Source organism: Macaca mulatta, chromosome 8 (assembly GCF_049350105.2).
Source record: "Macaca mulatta isolate MMU2019108-1 chromosome 8, T2T-MMU8v2.0, whole genome shotgun sequence".
Classification (NCBI taxonomy): Eukaryota; Metazoa; Chordata; class Mammalia; order Primates; family Cercopithecidae; genus Macaca; species Macaca mulatta.
Window position 1 is genome coordinate 78,217,229 of NC_133413.1, and position 27,359 is coordinate 78,244,587.

The 27,359-nt window shown below is 40.4% G+C and overlaps 1 protein-coding gene and 1 pseudogene across 2 annotated transcripts in view; one reads left to right on the forward strand and one right to left on the reverse strand.

Moving 5' to 3' along the window:
* CPA6 (carboxypeptidase A6) overlaps positions 1-27,359 on the reverse strand; it is a 310,643-nt gene that overhangs the window by 103,862 nt on the left and 179,422 nt on the right. The gene's annotated exons all lie outside the window — the stretch shown is intronic.
* The window catches only part of LOC100427211 (nascent polypeptide-associated complex subunit alpha-like), a 45,946-nt pseudogene that overhangs the window by 2,561 nt on the left and 16,026 nt on the right, over positions 1-27,359 (forward strand).

Below are 27,359 nucleotides of genomic sequence, written 5' to 3' on the forward strand. Positions count from 1 at the left end.
GGCTGCAGGTCCCCAGCCCTGCCCCGCGGGGAGGCAGCTGAGGCCCCGCGAGAATTTGAGCGCAGTGCATGCGGGTGGGCAGTGCTGGGGAACCCGGCGTAACCTCCGCAGCTGCTGGCCCAGGTGGTAAGCCTCTCACTGCCCTGAGCCCACGGTGCCGGCAGGCTGCTTTGAGTGTGGGGCCCGCCAAGCCCGCGCCCGCCGGGACTCGTGCTGGCCTGTGAGCGCTGCGCTCAGCCCGGGTTCCCACCCGCGCCTCTCCCTCCACACCTCCGCGAAGCAGAGGGAGCTGGCTCCAGCCTTCGCCAGCCCAGAGACGGGCTCCCACTGTGCAGTGGCGTGCTGAAGGGCTCCTCAAGCGCTGCCAGAGTGGAAGCCGAGGCCAAGGAGGCGCTGAGAGTGAGGGCTGTTAGCACATTGTCACCTCTCATTATGACTTGCCAACATTTCAAATATTTGTGGGCTGCTGACAGGGAAACTTGGCCAAAGATTATGGTCTTCTATGAACCAAAAGTTCAGGTTAGGTTGTTGAAATTCTGGGACTAATTTTATTTAGGCCCATCCTTTCTTTCCAACCACAGAAGTAATTTGCAAATCACTTTCCTAAAGCATAGCCCCAATAATTCCAACAAAAGACCCTGGAAATTTAGGCAAACTAAAGCTCTGGTTGTTTTGTCATTAAAGAAAAATGAAAATATTTCAACTAACAACTAACTAGGCATTGAAATTATAAAAAATTGGTGGGGTCCCAACAGCGAAATAAAATTAGACCAGTCCAAATGAAAGCATTGCTTAAGAATATAAATTTCAATATAATAGAAATTAATGCCACCAGCCTGAGTACTAGTTATAAGTCAAGCATTATTCCTACAGCATTAGTAAAGGTAGAAGTTCTGGTAAAACTCTCTTTTGGTGCCCGTTTCCCCCTTAATTCTCTTCAAGGCTGAATGCTGATTGCCATAATGGGATAGTATCTCTCGTTTATCAAAACAAAGCACATGTGTTGGAAAAGAAAAAGACTCTTAACATTTCTCTGAACTACTAATTGATACATCACCAATCTGAAATGATTGTTGAAGCCCATCAATCAAAAAGACTGTCAAGACAGGTCATTATCTTAAGTGAAACATCTCAAACAGAAAGTTAAATATTGCATGTTCTCGCTTATAATTGGGAGCTAAATAATGCATACACAGAACATAGTGTGTGAAATAATAGACATTGGAAACCCAGAAAGGCAGAGGGGTGGTGGGGTGAGGCATGAGAAATTACTTAATGAGTACAATGTATATTATTTGGGTGATGGTAACACTGAAAGTCCAGATTTCACCACAATGCAATATATCCATGTAACAAAACTGTAATTGTATTTCTTAAATTTATGCGACCCCCCTCCCCCTCGCCTTGCTCATTAGCTTGTTGCAACGAGTGGGGGCAACACAGCAGGGGAAACAACAGACAATCTCAGTAAGAGAGACTTAGAAAGGACTTATTATGGAATTTGGATTTGCTTTAGGAGATTTGTGGAGGGCTTAAGGAACTGAGGTTTTTCTGTGGACTGAATGCTGTGAGGAAGGAGAGTAATTCTGTCATTTGATATTTTAATACTTTTATCTAGAAGGTGGGAGAAACAAAATGGGTCTAAAACCATGATTGATAAAGGAGCAGTGGTCACTGACATTAGCCAGAAAAGGGGTAAGCTTAGTGATTTTTCTGAAATAGACAATGTCTTTTTTCTTTCTTGGTCTGTGTTTAGACATGATCACAATGGTCTTGTTCTTATTTCATGGTGAACATAGGGTGGCCCTGTCTAATGTTGGTGTCCTGTGAAATGGTTTATGTTCAACAGAGGAACATTATAGTCTTGCTGTGGGAGCTGGGCTGCCTCCTAGGAGCACCAAAGTTCAGGTGTTAATGCCAGGCTGGCTCTTCCTTTTTTCAGGGTAACCACCATTCTTCTGAGGCTGTGTGACAATTAATGGTATGACAGGATGGGTGGGAACTTCCAGCACTATCAGGCCAGGTGGTTGGGAGGTGATTTAGGGGCTATGGGAGGAAGATGCAGGCCTGTGCTGGTCCACCCAGGAGAAATTACGAACCCAAAGACCCCTGACTTTGGCACCCTGCATCTTTCTGTAGCATCAACACACCACTACCCTTTTCATATAAAAGAGCCAATACCACCTTACTTCCTGCCCTCTAAGTGAACATTAGATGACTTATAAGTACTAATGAAAGGTTTCTGACTCCTACGTTAGAGGTTTTGAGAACTTAGCAACCCCTCAGGAAACCCATTAGATAAGGGAAAAAATAGTTCACTATGTTTTGCTAGTTTAAAATAATCCTCTACCTGAAATTCGAGTTAGCATTTTCAGCCTGGCTCCGAGGTAGAATAGATGGAAATAATTAGAGATCACCTGGCATGACCCATTAGAAGTACATTGGAAGACAAGAGCCCCTGGGCTGTATCTCATCAAGTAATAGAGATTTTCCTCTACTCTCTTTTGATGACTTATAATCTTAACACTGATGATCTCTCCTTGATATTTGATCATTACATTCAGAAGTATTCCATTTGGTGTTCTCAACAACAGTATGATATTGCATTTACACTTAAAAATTCTGGCCCTTTTCTGGGGTCTAATATTTGATGAAATGAAAACCTGAATTACTTTAGGTTTTGTTATGCATTTCCTCTTTCAGCTGTCAGCTTAAGAATTCTTCTGTGTATTAACCAAAAAAATCAAATAAAGCTCATCTTTGGTTTAGTGAAAAAATATTCCCAACTTGGGAAACAAAAGACATGGTTTTTTCCTGGTCCTATGTAAACATTGATATGTCACATCTCAGAGCCTTAATTTTCTTAATTACAAATAAAGGGGTTGAACTACATGATTTCCATGTACCCCTTAAACTCTATAATCATGCTAGACTCAATGTGCTTTTTTGAGCATAAAAGTTTACATTTCCCTTGGAAAATATTTCTCAAGTTCACGCATATTTTTCTCCCTACTTTGAAGGTCAGAAAAAAAGACTCTCAATAATATAGTGCCAGAATCATCATTCAGTGATCAGTTACATTAAACCAGATAACTATTCCATTTTTAAAAAGTTAATTTCAACCCTTTTGCTGAAAGCACTTTTTCATAACAGCTAAGAAGATGAAATGGAAATCAGTACATTGTTTTTTCTTCCATTTTCCTTCACATTAATTGTCAGCTGATGTGAAAAGCCAGTGAAGAATCCCCGGGGTGGAGGGCTGGCTGATCAAGCCGCTGAATCATCACTCTGTGAACGTGCGGAGGATCCGGAGATGATTCTGTCTCTCGGCTGTCTGAGAGAACAGGCTGACTTCCAAAAGTCACAGCTTTGGTAACTCCCCCACTTCCCCCAATAAGCTTTTATTCACTGTTTACTGAAAGCCTGAAGAACTTCAGCCATTGAGCTAAGTGCTGAGGGCACAACAGTGACCAAGACAGCTCTGTCCTCAAGGACTAAGCAGATATGGCGTGCAGTGTGATTACTCTACAGAGAGGACACACTACTGTTCAGATGTATTTTGAGAGGTAGTTTGGGACACCTTCCCAGGAGAGGCATTGCCTATGCATACTACCAAATGATGAGCAGGAGTTGGCCAGGCAAAGGTGAAGGGAGTGGGAGTGAGAGGCTCCATTCAGAGGCTTCCATGCAGAGGCTGGTTGGGTCAGGGATAGAAGAGAGGAGAGAGAGAGAATGGACTAGGAGTGTTGGCATTTACCTGAGCCCTGTGATCATAAAAGACAAAGGCAGTTATATGAATTCCACTGCTCCATTGTGTCCCAGAAATGGCTTTCTTCAGGGGCCATCATTTCCCCTAGCACTCAGGAAAGACTGCTGATTCCTCCCTTGTTTTCCTATGACCAGTCTAGACACAGACCCTCCAAATTCCCATTCTTTGCCTCATAGACCAATCTGGATAATACTACCATGACTTGATCAAACCTGAGTTAAGCTTCTCTCTTTCCTCCACATCCCTAAACTTTTACCCATCCTCAGCCTGAGCTGGCATTTCAGCCTCTCTGTAATGCCCTATCCTGAGTGTCAGCTGACCTCAGGGTAAAACATTTTCTGATCCACTGTCCAATAAAACCACCACCACTTGTTCATCCCACTTCACGACACCTGGCACTTTCTTTCTTTTTCTTTTTCTTTCTTTTTTTTTTTTTTTTTGAGATGGAGTCTTGCTCTGTTGCCTAGGCTAGAGTGCAGTGACATGATCTTGGCTCACTGCAGACTCTGCCTCCCAGGTTCAAGCAATTCTCCTGCCTCCGCCTCCCCAGTGGCTGGGATTACAGGTGTCCACCACCGCGCCTGGCTAATTTTTGTATTTTTTAGTAGAGACGGGGTTTCACCATCTTGGCCAGGCTGGTCTTGAACTCCTGACCTCATGATCCACCCACCTTGGCCTCCCACAGTGCTGGGATTACAGGCATGAGCCACTGCACCTGGCCGACACCTGGCACTTTCTAGCTTTATTATTCTTCCCTATTAAAGTCACTTTTCTGCCTGATCTTTAAGATATGTAGATCTGGCCTGTTCTACCAAGGACGGGAGAGACTATTGAAAAGTCTAAGGAGAAACTGTTGAAAAGGATTATTGCAAGAGAGGGGAATAGTCTTTCCCCACTCTTGCAATAATCCTTTTCAACAGTCTCTCCTTACATAAGTCCAGATTTGTTTTTTATTTGACACTACAAGAGCATGCTCATGATTTGGAGAGTTATAAGTACAGAAGTTCTTTTAACCAACTTCTACTTAATGGATCCCAACTTGATGTTCTTCTCTATTGACAAAACTTCCTATTAAAAAAAAAATGCTGGAATAAGAATGCCTCTTGCTCCAAAATAACAAGGAGACCTCAAAAGAGAAATGCTCACTTTATCTTTGATGAAACAAGCTGTAGACCTGAGCAATAAAATATAAAGATAAAAAGCAAATAGGAGAATGAGAAATGACTTGGTTGATCAGAGAGAGTTTAAACCTAATCAGGTAGCGATGAAAGGTGGGATATCAAAGAAAATCAAGTTGATTAGCTTCACAGAAGCCCTACACAGGCTCAGGAATCAGTATCACTGAGGAGTATGGAAGATAATAAGAAAACAAAGAGACAATATGAAAATCTGAGTAAGGACTCTAAATTGTCTATGTACCAACCCCACTCTTAGATAATGGTCACTCCAATATCCCCAGAGAAATATATTTTCTGAAGAAATTAAAACAGAGGGATTTTCAAGTAGTGACACAGGACACAGAAGAGGCTGGGATCTATTGGATAGAAAATAAGTAGGTCAAGTGAAAATGAACACACTGATTGGCTATTTTTCTCACGTAAAGCAAGGACATGAAAACCAGGGATATACACTCCAGGTAGGAAATTGGAGAAAACAACTCCCCCCAAAGAAGAAAAATAACTCAATAGTGTCACAGGGGTGGCCCAATGATCCAATCATAACCCACGAAGTCCACTCTTCGGCAAGTTCCAGCCATGTATGCCAGTCTTCCTATCAGCTTTTCAATGCCCAACTCTACTGTGAATGGGCAGTCGAGGCTCACCAGATATTTCCTAGAATCTTCCAACCAGACACAGGCACCAGAAAACAGAAAAGAGTTTTGTAGAAATAGACATAATGCATGCTGGAGAGCAGAAGATGATTTTTAAAGAAACTGTAATTAATAAGCACAATTGATGTTTCTCAGGTAAAAGAGGATATATTCAAGAAAGAAGAGCAGGCCGGGCGCGGTGGCTCAAGCCTGTAATCCCAGCACTTTGGGAGGCCGAGGCGGGTGGATCACGAGGTCAGGAGATCGAGACTATCCTGGCTAACATGGTGAAACCCCGTCTCTACTAAAAATACAAAAAACTAGCCGGGCGTGGTGGCGGGCGCCTGTAGTCTCAGCTACTTGGGAGGCTGAGGCGGGAGAATGGCGTGAACCCGGGAGGCGGAGCTTGCAGTGAGCCGAGATCACGCCACTGCACTCCAGCCTGGGAGACACAGCGAGACTCCGTCTCAAAAAAAAAAAAAAAAAAAAAAAAAAAAAAACAAAGAAAGAAGAGCAGAATGCCCTAATAAAGGAACGATTAGAAAATTTAAAAGAGCAGAAACTTAAAATCCATAGAATAATTGGAGAACAAAGTTGAGGACATTTCCCAGAGAGTAGAACAAAATGGTAAAAAGACAGGAAATAGAGAAAAAAAGGCGTGTAGTCCAACATCTGATAAATTGAAAAAAATCATACCAATAGAACAGAAAAAGAAGAAGAGAGAACATTATCAGAAAATTAATACAAGAAAAATTTTCGGAACTGAAAAACATGAATTTCCAAATTGAAAGGGGCTGCTGAATTCACAGTGAATGAAAATAGACCCACACCAAATTACATCATCATAAAATTTCAGAGGAGTAATGATAAACTAGTCCTGGGATTTACATTTCTAGCAATACAGAGAACTAGAAAACTGGAACACTCTCCCACTCTAATATAGCTAGAAAATGCTGAATAAAATATAACAAACACCCCTTTGACAGTAGAGTGGAGTGCCCAGAAATACAAGGAAATCCCCAGGAGTCTGAAATAAAATGTGAACGAAAGCTGTAAGCATGTGAGGTGATATGATGGCAGTCCTGGTTAAAAGTTGTAGATTTCTGTCATCACCACACAAGGAACAGGATCAAGATTTTGGGCCCAAAGTTGGCAGTTGGAACTGCCATTCTAGCATAAAACTAAAACCTTCAAAGGGCAATAGCCTCAGCTAAAGAGTGGGGATGGAAAAAAAGTCTACACACCAGGAAAATTTGATAAGGATGCACTTTGTAGTAATAAATGCAAATGCAAAACCTCTCCAGATAGAGAAAGATACACCCTCAAGCCAGGGTGCTCATAGTTCCTATATCTAACCTTGCAAAAGAAGAGTTCGTGATAAAAAAAATTACAAAACACATGAGCATTCAAGCCACCATATGCGAAAGCTAACAGATTCAACACGTAGCAGGATTATAAACCTGATATTTTCAGATACTAGTTTTATGGTATCTTAAAAAATTGCTAGAGGAAGTTTCCAAAACAAAAAGGAAATGAGGACATCTTGGAATAGTTGAAGATATCTTGATGTGGTTTTCAATGTATGTAGATAAATATTGAAGACAATCATATTATCTACAGGGGAAGGGTAAAGAGACTTAAAGGGATGTAAGGTATCTACAAAGCAGAAAAGAAAAAAGCATCAAAAAGAAATAAGGAATTATATCAGTAAGCACAGTAAATAAACAAGGATTACATTCTCTAGGTAAAATAACACGTATGTTGAATAAAAATATCCTCTTACATGCTGGTTACCAGAGACACATAAAACTAGAATGGCTGAAAATGAAATAATGAAAAAATATAAATCATTCAAATACTAAAGCAAAAAGCTGGTGCAGCTATATTAATAGCAGCAAAATGTTAGGACAAAATCATTTTTAAGAATAATATAGCAGTATATATCACTATATACAGTGAACATATATGAATATAAATATATTCATATATACATATGTATGCACCTATGTACATTTACATACACTGATAAACCATTCCATTTACCAGGAAGATATAAATACTAATAATCTGAACACATCCAACATCGATACAACAGCATCAAAATATATATGGCAAAATTGACAATATCATAAGGATTGTAAATGATAAATATTCAATTACATCTCAATAACTGAAAGTCTCAACAGACTTTCTTTCTTCCCAAGCATACATAGAATGCTTACAAAAATTGACCCAATATGTGAATAACCTGTACTTTCCTGAATGTTCACTCATAGAATAGATGCACATTGAAGGTTAATGTCTCGTGTGTAATATCCTTTGGCAGTATCAGGCAGTGCTTGTCTAAGTCTATTCTTGTACTGCCTTCCCCTTATCCAGTGCCTGTTATGAGGTTGTATCAGATAATTAGTAGCACATGCTTTGAAAAAATTTTTTTATTATACTTTAAGTTCTAAGATACATGTGCAGAATGTGCAGGTTTGTTACATAGGTATACATGTGCCATGGTGGTTTGCTGCACCCATCAACCTGTCATCTACATTAGATATTTCTCCAAATGCTATCCCTCCCCTTGCCCCCCCACCCCCACAGTCCCTGGTGATGTTCCCTGCCCTGTGCCCATATGCTTTCATTATTCAACTGCCACTTATGAGAACATGTGGTGTTTGGTTTTCTGCTCCTGCATTAGATTGCTGAGAATGATGGTTTTCAGCTTCATCCATCTCCCTGCAAAGGACATGAACTCATTCTTTTTCATGGCTGCATAGTACTCCATGGTGTATATGTGCCACACTTTCTTTATCCAGTCTATCATTGATGGGCATTTGGGTTGGTTGGGTTGCTATTGGGAACAGTGCTGCAATAAACATAGGTGTGCATGTGTCTTTATAGTAGAATGATTTATAATCCTTTGGGTATATACCCAGTAATGGGATTGCTGGGTCAAATGGTATTTCTGGTTCTAGATCCTTGAGGAATCACCACACTCTCTTTCACAATGATTGAACTAATTTACACTTCCACCAACAGTGTAAAAGCGTTTCTATTTCTCCAAATTCTCTCCAGCATCTGTTGTTTCTTGACTTTTTAATGATCACCATTCTAACTGGTGTGAGATGGTATCTCACTGTGGTTTTGATTTGCATTTCTCTGGTGACCAGTGATGATGAGCTGAGCTTTTTTCATGGGTTTGTTGGCTGCATAAATGTCTTCTATTGAGAAGTGTCTGTTCATATCCTTCGCCCACTTTCGGATTTTTTTTTTTTTTCCTCGTAAATTTGTTTAAGTTCTTTGTAGATTCTGGATATTAGCTCTCTGTCAGATGGATAGATTGCAAAAATTTTCTCCATTCTGTAGGTTGCCTGTTCATTCTGATGATAATTTCTTTTGCTGTGCAGAAGCTCTTTAGTTTAATTAGATCCCATTTGTCAATTTTGACTCTTGTTGCAGTTAATTTTGGTGTTTTAGTCACGAAGTATTTGCCCATGCCTATGTCCTGAATGGTATTGCCTAGGTTTTCTTCTAGGGTTTTTATGGTTTTAGGTCTTACTTTTAAATCTTTAAGCCATCCTGAGTTAATTTTTGTATAAAGTGTAAGGAAAGGGTCCAGTTTCAGTTTTCTGCATATGGCTAGCCAGTTTTCCCAGTACCGTTTATTAAATAGGGAATCATTTCCCCATCACTTGTTTCAGGTGTGTCGCAGATCAGATGGTTGTAGATGTGTGGTGTTATTTCTGAGGCCTCTGTTCTGTTCCATTGGTCTATATATCTGTTTTGGTACCAGTACCATGCTGTTTTGGTTACTGTAGCCTTGTAGTATAGTTTGAAGTCAGGTAGCGTGATGCCTCCAGCTTTGTTGTTTTTGCTTAGGATTGTCTTGGCTGTGTGGGCTGTTTTTTGGTTCCATATGAAATTTAAAGTAGTTTCATCTAATTCTGTGAAGAAAGTCAATGGTAGCTTGATGGGAATAGCATTGAATCTATACATTACTTTGGGCAGTATGGCTATTTTCACCATATTGATTCTTCCTATCCATGAGCATGGAATCTTTTTCCATTTGTTTGTGTACTCTCTTATTTCCTTGAGCATTGGTTTGTAGTTCTTCTTGAAGAGGTCCTTCGTATCCCTTGTAAGTGGTATTCTTACGTATTTTATTCTCTTTGTAGCAATTGTGAATGGGAACTCACTCATGATTTGGCTCTCTGTTGGTCTATTATTGGTGTATAGGAATGCTTGTGATTTTTGCATATTGATTTTGTATCCTGAGACTTTGCTGAAGTTGCTTATCAGCTTAAGGAGTTTTGGGGCTGAGACGATGGGATTTTCTAAATATACAATCCAGTCATCTGCAAACAGAGACAACTTGACTTCCTCTCTTCCTATTTGAATACCATTTATTTCTTTCTCCTGACTGGTTGCCCTGGCTAGAACTTCCAATACTATGTTGAATAGGATCGATGAGAGGGCATCCTTGTCTCGTGCCAGTTTTTAAAGGGAATGCTTCCAGCTTTTGCCCATTCAATATGATATTCGCTGTGGGTTTGTCATAAATAGCTCTTATTATTTTGAGATACATTCCATCAATACCTAGTTTATTTAGTGTTTTTAGCATGAAGGGGTGTTGAATTTTATTGAAGGAGTTTTCTGCATTTATTGATAATCATGTGGTTTTTGTCATTGTTTCTGTTTGTATGATGAATTACATTTACTGATTTGTGTATGTTAAACCAGACTTGCATCCCAGGGATGAAGCCCACTTGATCGTGGTGGATTAAGCTTTTTGATGTGCTGCTGGATTCTGTTTACTTGTATTTTATCGAGGATTTTCACATTGATGTCCATCAGGGATATTGGCCTGAAATTTTCTTGTTTTGTTGTGACTCTGCCAGGTTTTGGTATCAGGATGATGCTGGCCTCACAAAATGAGTTAGGGAGGAGTCTCTCTTTTTCTATTGTTTGGAATAGTTTCAGAAGGAATAGTGCCAGCTCCTTTTTGTACCTCTGGTAGAATTAGGCATGAATCTGTTTGGTCCTAGGGTGTTTTTAGTTGGTAGCCTATTAATTACCGCCTCAATTTCAGAACTTGTTATTGGTCTATTCAGGGATTTGACTTCTTCCTGGTTTAGTCTTGAGAGAGCGTATGGGTCTAGGAATTTATCCATTTCTTCTAGATTTTCTAGTTTATTTGTGTAGAGGTGTTTATAGTATTCTCTGATGGTAGTTTGTATTTCTGTGGGATCAGTGGTGATATCCCCTTTGTCATTTGTCATTGCTTCTGTTTGATTTTTCTCTCTTATTAGTGTGGCTAATGGTCTATTTTGTTAATCTTTTCAAAAAACCAGCTCCTGGATTCATTGATTTTTTTGAAGGATTTTTCATGTCTCTATCTCCAATTCTTCTCTGATCTTAGTTATTCCTTGTCTTCTGCTAGTTTTTGAATTTGTTTGCTCTTGCTTCTCTAGTTTTTTTAATCGTGATGTTAGGGTGTCAAATTTAGATCTTTCCCGCTTTCTCTTGTGGACATTTAGTGCTGTAAATTTCCCTCTGAACACTGCTTAACTGTGTCCCAGAGATTCTGGCACATTGTGTCTTTGTTCTCATAGGTTTCAAATAATTTATTTATTTCTGCCTTAATTTCATTATTTACCCACAGTCATTCAGAAGCAGGCTGTTCAGTTTCCATGTAGTTGTGTAGTTTTGAGTGAGTTTCTTAATCCTGAGTTCTAATTTGATTACACCGTGTTCTGAGAGACTGTTATGATTTCCGTTCTTTTGCATTTGCTGAGGAATGTTTTACTTCCAATTATGTGGTCAATTTTAGAATAAATGTGACGTGGTACTGAGAAGAATGTATATTCTGTTGATTCATGGTAGAGAGTTCTATAGATGTCTATTAGGTCTGCTTTGTCCAGAGTTGAGTTCAAATCCTGAATATCTTTGCTAATTTTCTGTCTTGTGATCTGTCTAATGTTGACAGTGGGGTGTTAAAGTCTCCCACTATTATTGTGTGGGAGTCTAAGTCTCTTTGTAGGTCTCTAAGAACTTGCTTTATGAATCTGGGTGCTCCTGTATTGGGTGCATATGTATTTAGGATATTTTCTCTTCTTGTTGCATTGATCCCTTTACCATTATGTAATGCCCATGTTTGTCTCTTTTGATCTTTGTTGGTATAAAGTCTGTTTTATCAGCAACTAGGATTGCAACCCGTTTTTTTTTTTCCCCCCCATTTGCTTGGTAAACATTCCTCCATCCCCTTTACTTGGAGCCTGTGTGTGTCTTTGCATGTGAGATGGGTCTCCTGAATACAGCACACCAATGGGTCTTGAGTCTTTATCCAATTTGTCAGTCTGTGTGTGTGTGTGTGGTTTTTTTTTTTAAGATAGAGTCTCACTCTGTTGCCCAGGTTGGAGCACAGTGGTGCAATCTCGCTCACTGCAAGCTCCACCTCTCAGGTTCATGCCATTCTCCTGCCTCAGCCTCCTGAGTAGCTGGGGCTACAGGTGTCTGCCACTATGCCTGGCTAATTTTTTGTATTTTTAGTAGAGATGGGGTTTCACCGTGTTAGCTAGGATGATCTTGATCTCCTGACCTTGTGATCTGCCTGCCTTGGCCTCCCCAACTGCTGGGATTACAGGCATCAGCCACCACGCCTGGCCCAGTCTGTGTCTTTTAATTGGGGCATTTGGTCCATTTACATTTATGGTTAATAATGCTATGTGTGAATTTGATCCTGTCATTATGATACTACTTGGTTATTTTGCCCATTAGTTGATGCAGTTTCTTCATAGTGTCGATGGTCTTTACATTTTGGTATGCTTTTGCAGTGGCTGGTACTGGTTTTTCCTTTCCATATTTAGTGCTTCCTTCAGGAGCTCTTGTAAGGCAGGCCTGGTGGTGACAAAGTCCTCCAGCATTTACTTGTCTGTAAAGGATTTTATTTCTCCTTCACTTATGAAGCTTAGTTTGGCTGGATATGAAATTCTGGGTTGAAAATTCTTTTCTTTAAGAATGTTGAATATTGGCTCCTACTCTCTTCTGGCTTGTAGGGTTTCTGCAGAGAGATCTGCTATTAGTTTGATGAGCTTCCCTTTGTGGGCAACCTGACCTTTCTGTCTGGCAGCCCTTAACATTTTTCCCTTCATTTCAACCTTGGTGAATCTGGCAATTATGTGTCTTGGGGTAGCTCTTCTCAAGGAGTATGTTTGTGGAGTTCTCTGCATTTCCTGAATTTCAGTGTTGGCCTCTCTTGCTAGGTTGGGGAAGTTCTCCTGGATACTATCCTGAAGAGTGCTTTCCAACTTGGTTCCATTCTCCCCATCACTTTCAGGTACACCACTCAAACGTAGGTTTGGTCTTTTCACATAGTCCCACATTTCTTGGAGGCTTTGTTCATTCCTTTTCATTCTTTTTTCTCTAATATTGTCTTCATGCTTTATTTCATTAAGTTGATCTTCAACTCTGGTATCCTTTCTTCCGCTTGATCAATTCAGCTATTGATAGTTGTGTATACGTCACAAAGTTCTTGTGCTGTGTTTTTCATTTCCATCAGATCATTTATGTTCTTCTCTAAAATGGTTTTTCTAGTTAGCAGTTCCTGTAACTTTTCCTCAAGGTTCTTAGCTTCCTTGCACTGGGTTAGAACATGCTCCTTTTGTTTGGAGGAGTTTGTTATTACCCACCTTCTGAAGCCTACTTCTGCCAATTCATCGAACTCATTCTCCGTCCAGTTTTGTTCCCTTGCTGGTGACGAGTTGTGATTCTTTGGAGGAGAAGAGGCATTCTAGTTTTTGGAATTTTCAGCCTTTTGGCACTGGTTTTTCCTCATTTTCATAGATTTATCTGCCTTTGGTCTTTGATGTTGGTGACCTTTGGATGGGTTTTTTTTTTTTTTTTTTTTTTTTTTTAATGGGTGTCCCTTTTTCTTGATGTTGATGCTCTTGCTTTTCATTTGTTAGTTTTTTTTCTAACAGGTCTCTCTTCTGCAGGTCTGCTGGAGTTTGCTGGAGATCCACTCCAGACCCTGTTTGTCTGGGTATCACCAGTGGAGTCTGCAGAACAGCACAGATTGCTGCCTGTTCCTTCCTCTGGAAGCTTCATCCCAGAGGAGCACCTGCCAGATGCCAGCCAGTGCTCTCCTGTATGAGGTGTCTGTCGAACCCTGCTGGGAGGTGTCTTCCAGTCAGGAGGCATGGGGGTCAGGGACCCACTTGAGAAAGCAGTCTGTCCTTTAGCAGAGCTCAAGTGCTGTGCTGGGAGATCTGTTGCTCTCTTCAGAGCTGGCAGGCAGGAATGTTTAAGTCTGCTTAAGCTGTGCCAGCTGCCCTTTCTCCCAGGTGCTTTGTCCCAGAGAGATGGGAGTTTTATCTATAAGCCCCTTACTGGGGCTGCTGCCTTTCTTTCAGAGATGCCCTGCCCAGAGAGGAGGAATCTAGAGAGGCAGTCTGGCTACAGCAGCTTTGCAGAGCTGTGGTGGGCTCCACTGAGTTCACACTTCCCAGCAGCTTTGTTTACACTGTGAGGGAAAACTACCGACTTAAGCCTCAGTAATGGTGGACATCCCTCCCCTGACCAAGCTCCAGTGTCCCAGGTCGACTTCAGACTGCTGTGCTGGCAGTGAGAATTTCAAGTCAGTGGATCTTAGCTTGCTGGGCTCCATGGGGATGGGATCCACTGAGCTAGACCACTTGGCTGCCTGGCTTCAGTCCCCATCCCGGGGAGTGAATGATTCTGTGTCGCTGGTGCTCCAGGCACCACTGGGAACATTTCTGTCTCACTGGCATTCCAGGCACCACTGGGTACGAAAAAAAACTCCTGCAGCTAGCTTGGTGTCTGCCCAAATGGGCCCCCAATTTTGTGTTTGAAACCCAGGGCCCTGGTGGTATAGGCACCTGAGGGAATCTCCTGGTCTGTGGCTTGCGAAGACCATGGGTAAAGCATAGTATCTGGGCTGGAGTGTACCATCCCCCATGGCACAGTCTCTCATGGTAAGGGAGGAGACACCCCTCACATTGTCTTAGGCCCAATTTCTGCCTCCAAAGAAAGAAGTAAAAACTAAAAGGCAGAAATGAAATCCATAAGTAGACAACCCAGCACCACACCCTGGGCCTAGTAAAGATCGACCCCTGACCTAATCAGTTATTTGCATAAAAAAAGCACTGTGAAGATCCCTGTCCTCTTCTGTTCCATTCTAATTGCCAGTGCATGCAGCCCCCAGTCATGTACCCCCTGCTTGCTCAAGCGATCACAACCCTCTTAGGCGGACCCCCTTAGAGTTGTGAGCCCTTAAAAGGGACAGGAATTGCTCACTCGGGGAGCTCAGTTGTTGGAGACGAGAGTCTTGCTGAAGCTCCTGGCCAAATAAAGCCCTTCCTTCTTGAACTCAGTGTCTGACGGGTTTTGTCTGTGGCTTGTCCTGTACAATGGCACAGTCCCTCAGGGCTTCCCTTGGCTAGGGGAGGGAGTTCCTGAACCCCTTGCACTTCCCTGGTGAGGTGACAGCCCACCCCGCTTTGGCTCACCCTCCATGGGCTGCACCCTCTGTCTAACCAGTCCCAATGAGAAGAACTGGGTACCTCAACTGGAAATGCAGAAATCACCTGCCTTCTGCCTTGGTCTCACTGTGAGTTGCAGACTGGAGCTGTTCCTATTTGGGCATCTTGCCCGTGCGACCTGAAAAATATCTTATGAGACAATGATTATCCACTATGTCCATTTGTATTATCTGGCAAGAAACCAGTATAATATTTCTTCTCAAACTTTAGAGAGCACCAGACTCATTTGGGTATCTCAACAAAGTTAAGATTTCAGCACCTATTACCTATTTACTGCTAGCTCACCTGATATCAAGGGCTCTGGGTTGGGCCCATGAATCTACCTTTTTAACAAGTCCAGTAGGCAGCTCTGCAGTCATTGGCCTGAGGACCACACTTTATGAAAGTCCTCTGCATTTAATGACTACTCTTTTCCAGTAGTCATTACTGACAAATTAACATCAAATTTAACAACAGTTTTGAAGACACTGAAATTTTCTCTGCTTACTTTGTATATCAGATGCTCTTAGCAGCACTAAACCAGCTACTTAGTTTCAGTGGCTGTTTGAGAAAGGTTAAGTCTTCCACCAGTTTTAGATGAAAATTCACTTATTTGGCTGCAGAGAAAGATTTGCGGACAGGTACAGATGCAGGGATTGGAACCGAGTCGATTCCTAATTTGTCCTGAGTCAAATCTGTTCAAATGCTTTGTCAGAAAATGTTCAAATGCAGGTACAGTCTATTCTGGTAGAATATGTATTTCTATAATTCAAAGGAGCTTTGCCATGATTGGTAATTTAGGGTAATATCAAAAGAATACCAAATTTACATTGCTTCATACATGATCCACCCAGCACATTAATCTTTTACACTGCCAGATAACAGCAGCTGAACATAAGATGTACTGATGCAGTAGAGCCCAGCAAGGTACAGAGGAAGACAGGCATTACTTGATCCCTATTCAACCCATATTCTCACTCTAAGCTCAGCTTGGCCACTGCTCTGCCTTGGAAGTCCCCTTTGCTTGGTTTTCCCTGATCCTTCTGAATATTGTCCCTGTTTCTACAAAACTCAGAGGCCCCAGCCCTCCATCACCCCTTTTCATCAAATTGCTATTTACTAGAATAAGAACATATATTAACCACATCTGTATTAATTATTTAGTATTTGTGGCATTTGTTAGGAACTTGACACATCTTTTAAACTGTGCTAGTATTTTATTAGGATTTCTTCTTCTTCTTGTTAGTATTCTGTCATAGGTTTGAGTAGTCTGTGGCTAATCCAATTTTTCTCGAAAGCCCTGCTATTTTTCATGTATAATGTTATAGAACACAAGATTTTCTGGAATGCATATACTTCATTACAGCAAAGCCACTTATATTCTCAAGCAAAATAGAAATGATTGTCTATCTTCATGCTATTTCAATCACTTACGTTTTTGTTTTCCTCTGTGATGAGGAATGCTGAAGAATAGACAGTTTTTGGCTTTGATTTTGGAATCACCAACCCCTGCTTTGCAGCACGATATCAAGGAGCTTGGTTTATGAATTACACAACTTCTTACAGCAGCAGACACGTAATTCTTTTTAATGTAGCTTCAGATTATATGCTATCGGTTGAATGTACTGCTCAATTTCTGTTTGACAAATACACAGTTAAAGATTCAACAATCAGACCAGAAACTACACAAAAATAGCAATGGGAAGACAGATTTCCCTGGGAGAGCTTGTGGTTCTGAGGCATCCATTAAGGGCCTGGGGGTTTCTTGTGGCAAAATACTTGATAAATAATGAGAACTTTTGCCCTAATGTTATTTTTACCATGGACCATTTTCAGTATACAGTTCAGTACTATGTATGTATATATTCACATTGTTGTGAAACACATCTCCAGACCTTTTTCATTTATACCCATCAAACAACAATTCCCTTCCCCCCTCCACTATTATTATTATTATTATTATTATTATTATTATTATTAAGAGACAGGGTCCTGCTGTGTTTCTCAGGCTGGAGTGCAGTAGTGTGATCATAGCTCACTGCAGCCTCCAACTCCTAAATTCAAGTGATCCTCCTGACTCAGCCTCTTGAGTAGCTGAGACTTCAGGTGCATGCCACCATGCTTGGCTGATTAGAAAAATGTTTTCTTGTAGAGATGGAGTCTTGCTATGTTGCCCAGGCTAGTCTTGAACTCCTGGTGTCAAGTGATCCTGCTGCCTAGGACCCCCAAAGTGTTGGGATTATAGATATGAGCCATGGCACCCGGCCTCCACTATTATTTTAAAAAATTCCCGACCATTTGATTGAGCAGGTGGTGACTCTATGAATATCTAAAATAACCTTTAGCTTGCAGGATTACCAGGAGAATTAACTTTAATCAAGTTTGAGATAAATCCAGGAAAAGGGGGTAACACCTAATCCTAAGAGCAGAAATGTGGTTAGAGTGTACTGTCAGAATCCCAGTGTACCAATTCATAGTTACAGGAAGGAATGCTTCCATGGATGTTAAGCTGACCTGATGACTTTCATGGTCACTCTGGAGCACCCATTGCTTCTTTCTGTTGTGTACAGCAGTGTCATGGCCCAGCAAACAGAGCACTAAATTAGGAGTGGGGCACCCTGGCAAGCGTTTTCCTGTTAAATGGCAATGAATAAGTCATGAAGTCTAATGGGCGCTGTAAAAGCTCATGCATCAAAAACAGATGTCCCTCATCCTCGAGGAGTTGAGTCTTTCTGAATAATCTCAGTGAACGGTCCTTTAGGGACATTTAGATGACCTTTTTCTTGAGACATCATGTTGCTTTATGCTTTGCTAAATGTCTAGTTCATATAATTTTTATCAAGGCACCAAATCTGTTTCTGGTTCTTTGATGTGGATTACAGATGTAATTCACTGCTTCTGCCATGTATATATCTTTTGTGCAACTTAAACTTTCTTCCCTTAATCCCAACTTCTACCAGGATGCAAGCAGAGCTTACTGTTACTCCCCCTCCTTACCCACTCAGCTGCCTTTCACTTAATGATATACGTGGGGAGTCTTCTGCCCTTTTTCATCCTAGAAGCTATTTGCAGATATTTTAGATCTATTTTTTTGGGGGGCCATCAAAGAGGATGCCAGATTATTTTAAAGCCTGTTTGATTCATAATTTATCAACAAGAAAGACTTTTGCTTGTATACTTAAATTCCATTTTATATTTTTAGAAAGAAATTTTGATTTAATTAATGACTACAGAGTATAAGGATTTTTGGAATAATGACATTTTATAATTATAAAGTACCAGGTTATGTAGAAGTGATTTTTCTTTCAAATGTGTAGCAGCTCTTTTTAAAAAGTAGTTAAATTAGAATTTTATATATGTTTCCAGAATGACAGAAGAATAATGTAGAAAAATTCACCTTATCCAGAATACAGCTCATTAATTTCTCCACAAGCCCCAGTGCTCCTCCCATATTTTTCTTTGAGTCGAGATATTTGTTATCCACATTATAATGCACCCAAACTAGAAATCTGAAGGCCACTTTTAATGCTACTTCCTGGTCAACTTCCAATGGGTCCCCAGGTAGATTCTCCCTCTGAAATGTCCCTCACATGCAGCCCCATTGCCTGAACCTACACCTTCAATGTTTTCTTGCTGGTCTCTTTCATTATGCTGCTGGCTCATGACCTTGGCTCTAGTCTTTCATTAATCTGTTTCCCTACACAGTTGCTACCGTTACTTTTTCTTTTTTTTTGAGACGGAGTTTTGCTCTTGTTGCACAGGCTGGAGTGCAATGGTGCGATATTGGCTCACTGTACTCTGCCTCCTGGGTTCAAGCAATTCTCCTGCCTCAGCTTCCCAAGTAGCTGGGACTACAGGCATGTGCCACTAGGCCCAGCTAATTTTTGTGTTTTTAGTAGAGATGAGGTTTCTCCATGTTGGTCAGGCTGGTCTCGAATTCCTGACATCAGGTGATCCTCCCAAAGTGCTGGGATTACAGGCGTGAGCCACCTCACCTGGCCTACCGTTATCTTTTTAAAATGCAGCCACCTACTGAAAAATCTCTGTCATCCATCAGGTAGAAGATAAAGTCCAAACTCCTTGACAACACATCTGAGCTCTCTGGTCATGCACCTTTTCATCATCTCCTCTCCCAGACTCATCCCCCTCTGCTTGCATCCCCTGGCAGGATGAGTTTCTTTGCTGGAAGGTCTTGCTTGCTTCCTTACTATACCCCTCCCACTCCAAAACATGTCAAGGGTGAGGTGGTTTTGGGTTGTGTGGGAACCTGAGGCTTATACAATGTGGGGTCTAATGTAAGAAAGAGAGTACACAATTATGATTACAAAAATATAAATGAGATTGGAAGGGCTCCAGGCAAGTGAGAGAACCTGAAGCTTCAGCTTGGTTAGCTTCCTGGTAAATCTGCCCCTGAATTATTGCTCAATGAGTTTTATGAAATGATTGTTTATTAAGCGTTCTCAGTCTGGCCGAGTGACTAGGATAGCATATGCTCATTAAAGATTTGTTGTTAAAGAATAAAACCTTACTGTCCCTCAAGGTTGGTTCAAATGTTGCCTCTTCTGTATAGCCTTCCTTAATTTTCCCTGATAGTTATTTGCTGTTTCTTCCTTTTCCCATAGTCTTTGTAGATACATTTATTATGGAACTTTCAACATTGCATGTAATTGCTTTTGTTTCTTGTATACCACTGGTTCTAAACCTTAAGGTACATCAGGATCAGCTTGAAGAGCTTGTTAAACCACTGATTGCTGGGCCCCATGTCCAGAGTTCTTTATTCAGTAAACCAGTGGCGCAGTCTAGGAATTTACATTTATTTATTTTTAGAGATGGGGGTCTCTCTGTGTTGCCCAGGCTGGCCCCAAACTTGGGCTCAAGAAATCCTCTCACCTCGGCCTCCCAAGTAGCAGAGACTACAGGTGTGTGCCACCATGCTTAGCTTGAGGATTTACTTTATCTTTTTTTTTTTTTTTGAGACACGGTCTTGCTCTGTTGCCCAAGCTAGGGTGCAGTAGCATGATCACAGCTCGCTGTGGCCTCCTGGGCACAAGTGATCCTTCTGCCTCAGCCTTCCAAGTCGCAGGTGTGAACCACCGCACCCAGCTGAATTTACATTTTTAACAAAATCCCAGGTGATGCTGAAGCCCAATTTTTTTTATTTTTATTTTTATTATTTATTTATTTTTTTGTGTGAGATGGAGTCTTGCTCTGTCGCCCAGGCTGGAGTACAGTGGCGCGATCTTGGCTTACTGCAAGCTCCACCTCCTGGGTTCACACCATTCTCCTGCCTCAGCCTCCCCAGCAGGTGGGACTACAGGCACCCGCCACCATGCCCGGCTAATTTTTTGTATTTTTAGTAGAGACGGGGTTTCACTGTGTTAGCCAGGATGGTCTTGATCTCCTGACCTTGTGATCTGCCCGCCTTGGCCTCCCAAAGTGCTGGGATTACAGGCATGAGCCACTGCGCCCGGCCGAAGGCCAAGTTTTAAATGAACTATACCTGATTCACTCTAAGCATATTCCTGGTACATGGTAGGTGTTTAAATATATAAAAGTGAAAAAAGACTAAGATAAACATACAAACTTTTAACAAGTACTGAATTATAGTCTTTTTTTTTTTTTTTAAAGACAGGTTCTCACTCTGTCCCCCAGGCTGGAGTGCAGTGGTGCAATAATGGCTCACTGCAGCGACCTCCCAGGCACAAGTAGTCCTCCCACCTCAGCCTCTGGAGTAGCTGGGACCACAGGTGAATGCCACCATGCTCAGTTATTTTTTAATTTTTTGTGGAGATGAAGTCTCCTCCTGTTGCCTAGGGTGGTCTCGAACTCCTGGGCTCATGCAGTCCTCCTACCTCAGCCTCCTAAAGTGTTGGGATTACTAGTGTGAGTCACCATGCTCAGCCCCATGAATTATGGTCTTATACATGGTCTTTAAAAGTAGAATTCTCCATTCATAGTTAATTTACAATATTTACCGGTGATTATATATTACTTTGCAAATTAATAATACATAGTGCTTCTACTCCTAGACCACGTTTTAAAAGGAAAGAAGGACATTGATTTTTAAAGGTTCATTCTATTCCTTGTATTATATATTCTATACAATGCTTAGGAAAACCTTTAGCAATAGAGTTACCAGATTCTTGTTTTAGGCCAGCGAATATTTATTTTCTCTTTTCTTTTCTCCTCCTTCCCTCCCTCCCATCCTCCCTCCCTCCCTCCCTCCCTCCCTTCCTTCCTTTCCTCCTTTCCCTTTCCCTTTCCCATTCCTTCCTTTCTCTCTCTCCCCGTCTCTCTTCCTTCCTTTCCTTCCCTTTCCTTTCTTCCCCCTCCCCTCCCCTCCCCTCCCCTCCCCTCCCCTCCCCTCTCCTCTCCTCTCCTCTCCTCTCTTCTTTCTCCTCTCTTCTCCTCTCCTCTCCTCTCTTCTTTCTCCTCTCTCTCTCCTTTTTTTTTTTTTTGAGACAGAGTCTCACTCTATTGCCTAGCCTGGAGCACAGCGGCATGATCTCTGCTCACTGCAACCTTCACCTCCTGAGTTCAAACACTTCTGCCTCAGCCTCCTGAGCAGCTGGGACTACAGGTACGTGCCACCATACCCGGCTAATTTTTTTGTATTTTCAGAAGAGACAGGGTTTCACCATGTTGGCCAGGCTGGTCTTTTTCCTCAGGTGATCTGCTCATCTCAGCCTCCCGAAGTGCTGGGATTACAGGCATGAGCCAGTGTGCCCAGTAGAATATTATTTTTCTTATAAGAAAGATAACAACCAAAAAAAAAAAAAAAAAAAAAAGGAAGAACACCTATGAGATGGTACGTGATTAAAATTATATCCAGAATATGTTTTTAATGTACAAAAAATGTTCTATAGGGCAAACAAAATATTAAATTCCATGCTGCTAATGCCACATGCCTGTCTTCAGGGAGGGGAGGTAAATTCAGCTCAGGAACAGGGGTGGTGGGCAAGGTCTGAGGGATTTCCCACTGCCTCTGTGTCCACTCTGTAGTTGGCATCTGTGTGCAGAAACACCAGCTCAGGTGAGGTCCCGGATACTGTGGTTCTAGAGATTAGTCGAGTTTGAGTCACCTGTAGATTTGGGTCCTGTGACCCTCATGTCAGGGGACCAGGGTCTGTGCATCCCTGTGGGGTCCAAAGGATGCAGTGGTTTGTGAGACAGAACAGAATTTACGGCTGTCTGAAATTTAATTTAAAAATTGCATGGTGTTTAGGATCTACATAATGATATTGAGACTAATATATTATAATTTTGAAAAAGCAAAAGAAAATGAAGTGGAGCATAATGTTAGGAAAATGTTATGAATAAGAAAATTAAGAAGAGAAGGCTTTTAAAAATGTACAGCAATCATATTTATGCCTACAGAAATAATCAGAAATATACTGATTTTGCTTATCTAAGGATTTAGATAATTTTTTGAGAGGTAAAAGGAAGAAAATAAGGAGATAAGGAGGGAGCAAGACTAAAGTAACAAGAGTGTTTGAAAGATCATGAAGCCTAGGCAGTCTTACTTGTAGTATCATTTATTTTCCTTTTAAACCACATTATTGAGGTATGATTGACATACAAAAGCTGTACAGTATACATCTGTGAAACCATCACCACAATCTATGCCATAAACATGTTCATCACCTTCTGAAGTTTCCTCCCACTCTTGTTTTTGTGACAGAAACACTTAACATAAAATTTACCCTCTCAGAAAAATTTTAAGTATACAATACAGTATCACTAACTATAGGCCCTATGCTATATGGTAGATCCCTAGGACTTATTCATCATGTACAGTTGAAGCTTTGTACCTTTTGACTAATGATCTCCATTTCCCCCCATCTCTCCAGCCCCTGGAAACCACCATTTTACTCTCTGCTTCTGTAAATTTGACTATTTTAGATTCCTCACATAAGTGGTATCACATAGTATTTTTTCCTCTGTGTCTGGTTTATTTCACTTAGCATAATGTCCTCAGTGTTCATCCATGGTGTCCCAAATGGTAGGATTTCCTTCCTTGTGAAGGCTGAATAATATTCCATTGTACATATATAAACCACGTTTTCTATGCCCATTATTCCATCAATGGACATTTAAGTTGTTTCCATGTTGTGGCTATTGTAAATAATGCTGCCATGAATACAGGAGTGCAAATATCTCTTTGAGATCCTGATTTCAATTCTATTGGATAAATACTCAGAAGTGAAATTGCTGGATCATTTGATAGCTCTATTGTTTTTTTTTTTTCTTTTTCAACTTTTATTTTAGATTCGGGGGTACATGTGCAGGTTTGTTACCTGGGTATATTGTGTGATGTTGAGGTTTAGGGTATGAATGATCCCATCACCCAGGTATTGGGCATAGTATTCAACCGTTAGTTTTTCAACCCTTTCCCCCCTCCCTTTCTCCCCTTTTTGTTAGTCCCTAGTGTCCATTGTTGCCATCTTTATGTCCATGAGTACTTGATGTTTAGCTCCCACGTATAAGTGAGAACATGAGGTTTGGTTTTCTGTTCCTGTGTTAATTTGCTTAGGATAATGGCCTCCAGCTGCATCTATGTTGCTGCAGAGGACATTATTTCAATTATTTTTTATGGTTGCATAGTATTCCATGGTATATATGTACCACATTTTCTTTATTCAATCCGCCATTGATGGGCATCTAGGTTGATTCCATGACTTGGATATTGTGAATAGTGCTACAGTGAATATGTGAGTGCATGTGTCTTTTTGGTAAAACAATTTGTTTTTTTTTGGATATATACCCAGTAATGGGATCCCTAAGAACCATTCATCCTAGTTCTCTGAGAAATCTCAAAAACTGCTTTCCACAGTGGCTGCACTAATTTATATTCCCACCAGCAGGGTATAAACATTCCTTTTTCTCCTCAGCCTTGCCAGCATCGTTATTTTTTGACTTTTTAATAATAGCCATTCTGACTGGTATGAGATGATATCTCATGTGGTTTTGATTTGCATTTCTCTGATGATTAGTGATGTGGAACATTTTTTCACATGTTTATTGGCCACTTGTATATCTTCTTTTGAGAAATGTCTGTTCATGTCTTTTGCCCATTTTTAATGGGGTTATTTGTTTTTTGCTTGTTGAATTGAGTTTCTTGTAGAGCCTGGATATTTAGACCTTTGTCAAATGCATACTTTGTGAATATTTTCTTCCATTCTGTAAGTTGTCTGTTTACTCTGTTGATAGTTTATTTTGCTATGCAGGAGCTCTTTAATTAGGTTCCACTCATCAATTTTTATTTTTGTTGTAATTGCTTTTGAGGGCTTAGTCACAACCTCTTTCCTAAGGCTAATGTCCAGAATGGTGTTTCCTAGGTTTTCTTCTAGAATTCTTATAGTTTGAGGTCTTACATTGAAATCTTTAATCCTTCTTGAGCTAATTTTTAATGTGGTGAAAGGTAGGGGACCAGTTTCATTCTTCTGCATATGGCTAGCCAGCTATCCCAGCACCATTTATTGAATAGGGAGTCCTTTCTCCATTGCTTATTTTTTATCGAAGATGAGATGGCTTTATGTGTGCTGCTTTATTTCTTGGCTCTCTATTGTGTTCCATTGGTCTATGTGTCTGTTTTGTACCAGTACCATGCTGTTTTGGCCACAGTAGCCTTATAGTATAGTTTGAAATCAGGTAATGTGAAGCTTCCAGCTTTGTTCTTTTTGCTTAGGATTGCTTTGGTTATTCAGGCTCTTTTATGGTTCCATATAAATTTTAGAATAGTTTTTCCTAGTTCTGTGAAAAATGATGTTGGCAGTTTGATAGGAATCACATGGAATCTGTAGACTGCTTTGGGCAGTGTGGCTGTTTTAATGAAATTGATTCTTCCGATTCTTGAACATGGAATGTTTTTCCATTTGTTTATATCACCTATGATTTCTTTTAGCAGTGTTTTGTAGTTCCTCTTGCACAGAACTTTCACTTCCTTGGTTAGATGTATTTCTAGGTATTTTATTTGTGTGTGTGTGGCTATTGGAAATGGGATTGCATTCTTGATTTTTACTAAAATATTGGAAAAGAGTGGGCACATTTGAATATTCTTTTTATATATTATATGAGGAGTTGCCTTGGTGTCAATTTACAGACTACAGGAATTATATTAAAGCCTATAATGACTGCAGCTGATGAAATGGGCAGTGAAGAACTCAAGCTGGCATTTCTGATCATCTGATGTAATAAGAGGATTGCTGCTTTAAAATCAGACTTTTCTCCTTTTTATCTCAATACTTTATGCACAATATGTAAACACACTGTTAAAAAAAATTCTCTTGGTTCTCTTTCTTCCAAATCCTTCCAAATTAAACAAACATGGTCATGGAGTTTATAATAAAATTTGTCCCTTGCCCCCCACCTATTAAAACAACCAAGCTTAAAAGTGAAGAAACAGAGAAATGGCAGCATACCTATCTAAGTAGACTGAAATTCATAAACGGAATAGGAGCAGTAGCAGGTTACCCACTAAAGCTTGGGAGACAAAATGCTATTTGCCTAGTGGAAGTTTTGCCTGTGGCTTAAGGGCCTCAGATGTCATGGGGATAGAAAAATAACTTTTGCCTTCATGGCTTTTAGCAGACTATGTGCTGAGTATAGGTGCTCAATATATATCAATGGGGTTAATACAAAACACAAATTAATGTGAAACACATCTTAGTACTTTTGAGCATATTATAAAATATGATGGCCGGGTGCGGTGGCTCATGTCTGTAATTCCAGCACTTTGAAAGGCTGAGGCGGGCAGATCACGAGAGCAGGAGATCAAGACCATCCTGGCTAACACAGTGAAACCCTGCCTCTACTAAAAATACAAAAAATTAGCTGGGCATTGTGGCACGCCCTTGTAGTCCCAGCTACTCGGGAGGCTGAGGCAGGAGAATGGCGTGAACCCGGGAGGTGGAGCTTGCAGTGAACCAAGATGGCGCCCCTGCACTCCAGCCTGAGTGACAGAGCGAGACTCCCTCTCAAAAGAAAAGAAAAGAACAAAAGAAAAGAAAAGAAAAGAAAAGAAAAGAACAATATAAAATCTCTGAAGAGAAGGGCCTGTTTCTTAATTACATTGTAACATGAAGGATAAAGGCAATCAATTTGGTTACAATAAGTTACATTTGTAGAGTTGCATTTTTGTTTGAATTTGTTTAAAAAAAGGATGACAATAAGTAGATTTTGATTTAAACTGTATAATTTATGAATCTGTGAAATTACAAAATGCTAATGTCATACTCATGACATCCCCTTTTAAAATATGTTTGAAACAATATTATAATAAACAACTCTAGGAAGTTAACCTTTTAATCATTTATTAATTACCCATATGTTATCAAATTGAGTATGCTGTGAAGTTGATGCTTTCTTGATTTTTATCAGGAGTTATAAATTAAAGATTTTCACACCTGGCTGACAGTGACTTAAGCCACTATCAATTGTAAGATGCATCCCAATTTCAGAGAGGTGTTAAAATATAAAAAATGTGTGCATCTTAAAATTGGTAAAACATTTGTTGAGCATCTATTCTATACCAAGCGCCATGATAACTGCTGGGGATACAGAAATGAACATGATGCAGCCCATCAATTCAGCAAACTTGTTGCCTAGTAGGAGAAAAACAGATCAACAATTTTATGGTAAAGAGTAATGATCCTGTAAGTTCTCAAGCTAACTTTCTGTTTGTTTGAAATACACAGAGAAACCTACTGGTAATATTATTACGTAAGAGGTATTGATTATACCATAGCTATAAACTAGAATTAGTTTTATGAGCATATAGTCCTTCATTTCTCAAGGGCTTATAATATCAATTCCTCACAGCCACTTCAGTATTTGTCTACTTTTGAGACATTAGAGTGGAAAAAATAATCATTTTCCTCTTGAGTCTCAAGATTCAGAAGTGACCTAATACTTAACTCAAGCATTTTTCCAATAAATATTTTCTCATCTTGTAGCTGAAATAAAATGTAGCATTTTAGTCTCAAATGAGAACTACTAAAAAATAATAAAAATAAACAACATGAATGTCTTAGTCTTAAAACAACACCAAATACCATGCTTATGCCTAACTTAGGTCCCCAAAATATTGCTGAATGAACAATATAATTAGTTATTTGTGATGGAGAGAGAAAGACAGTGGTGACTTTCAAACTTGAATTTTTGGCTTGCAGCAAACCATGTGCTATTCCTGAAGGATGTATGTATATGTGCTTGTGTGTCTGTCTACTTACCTATTACTGTGACATATTGT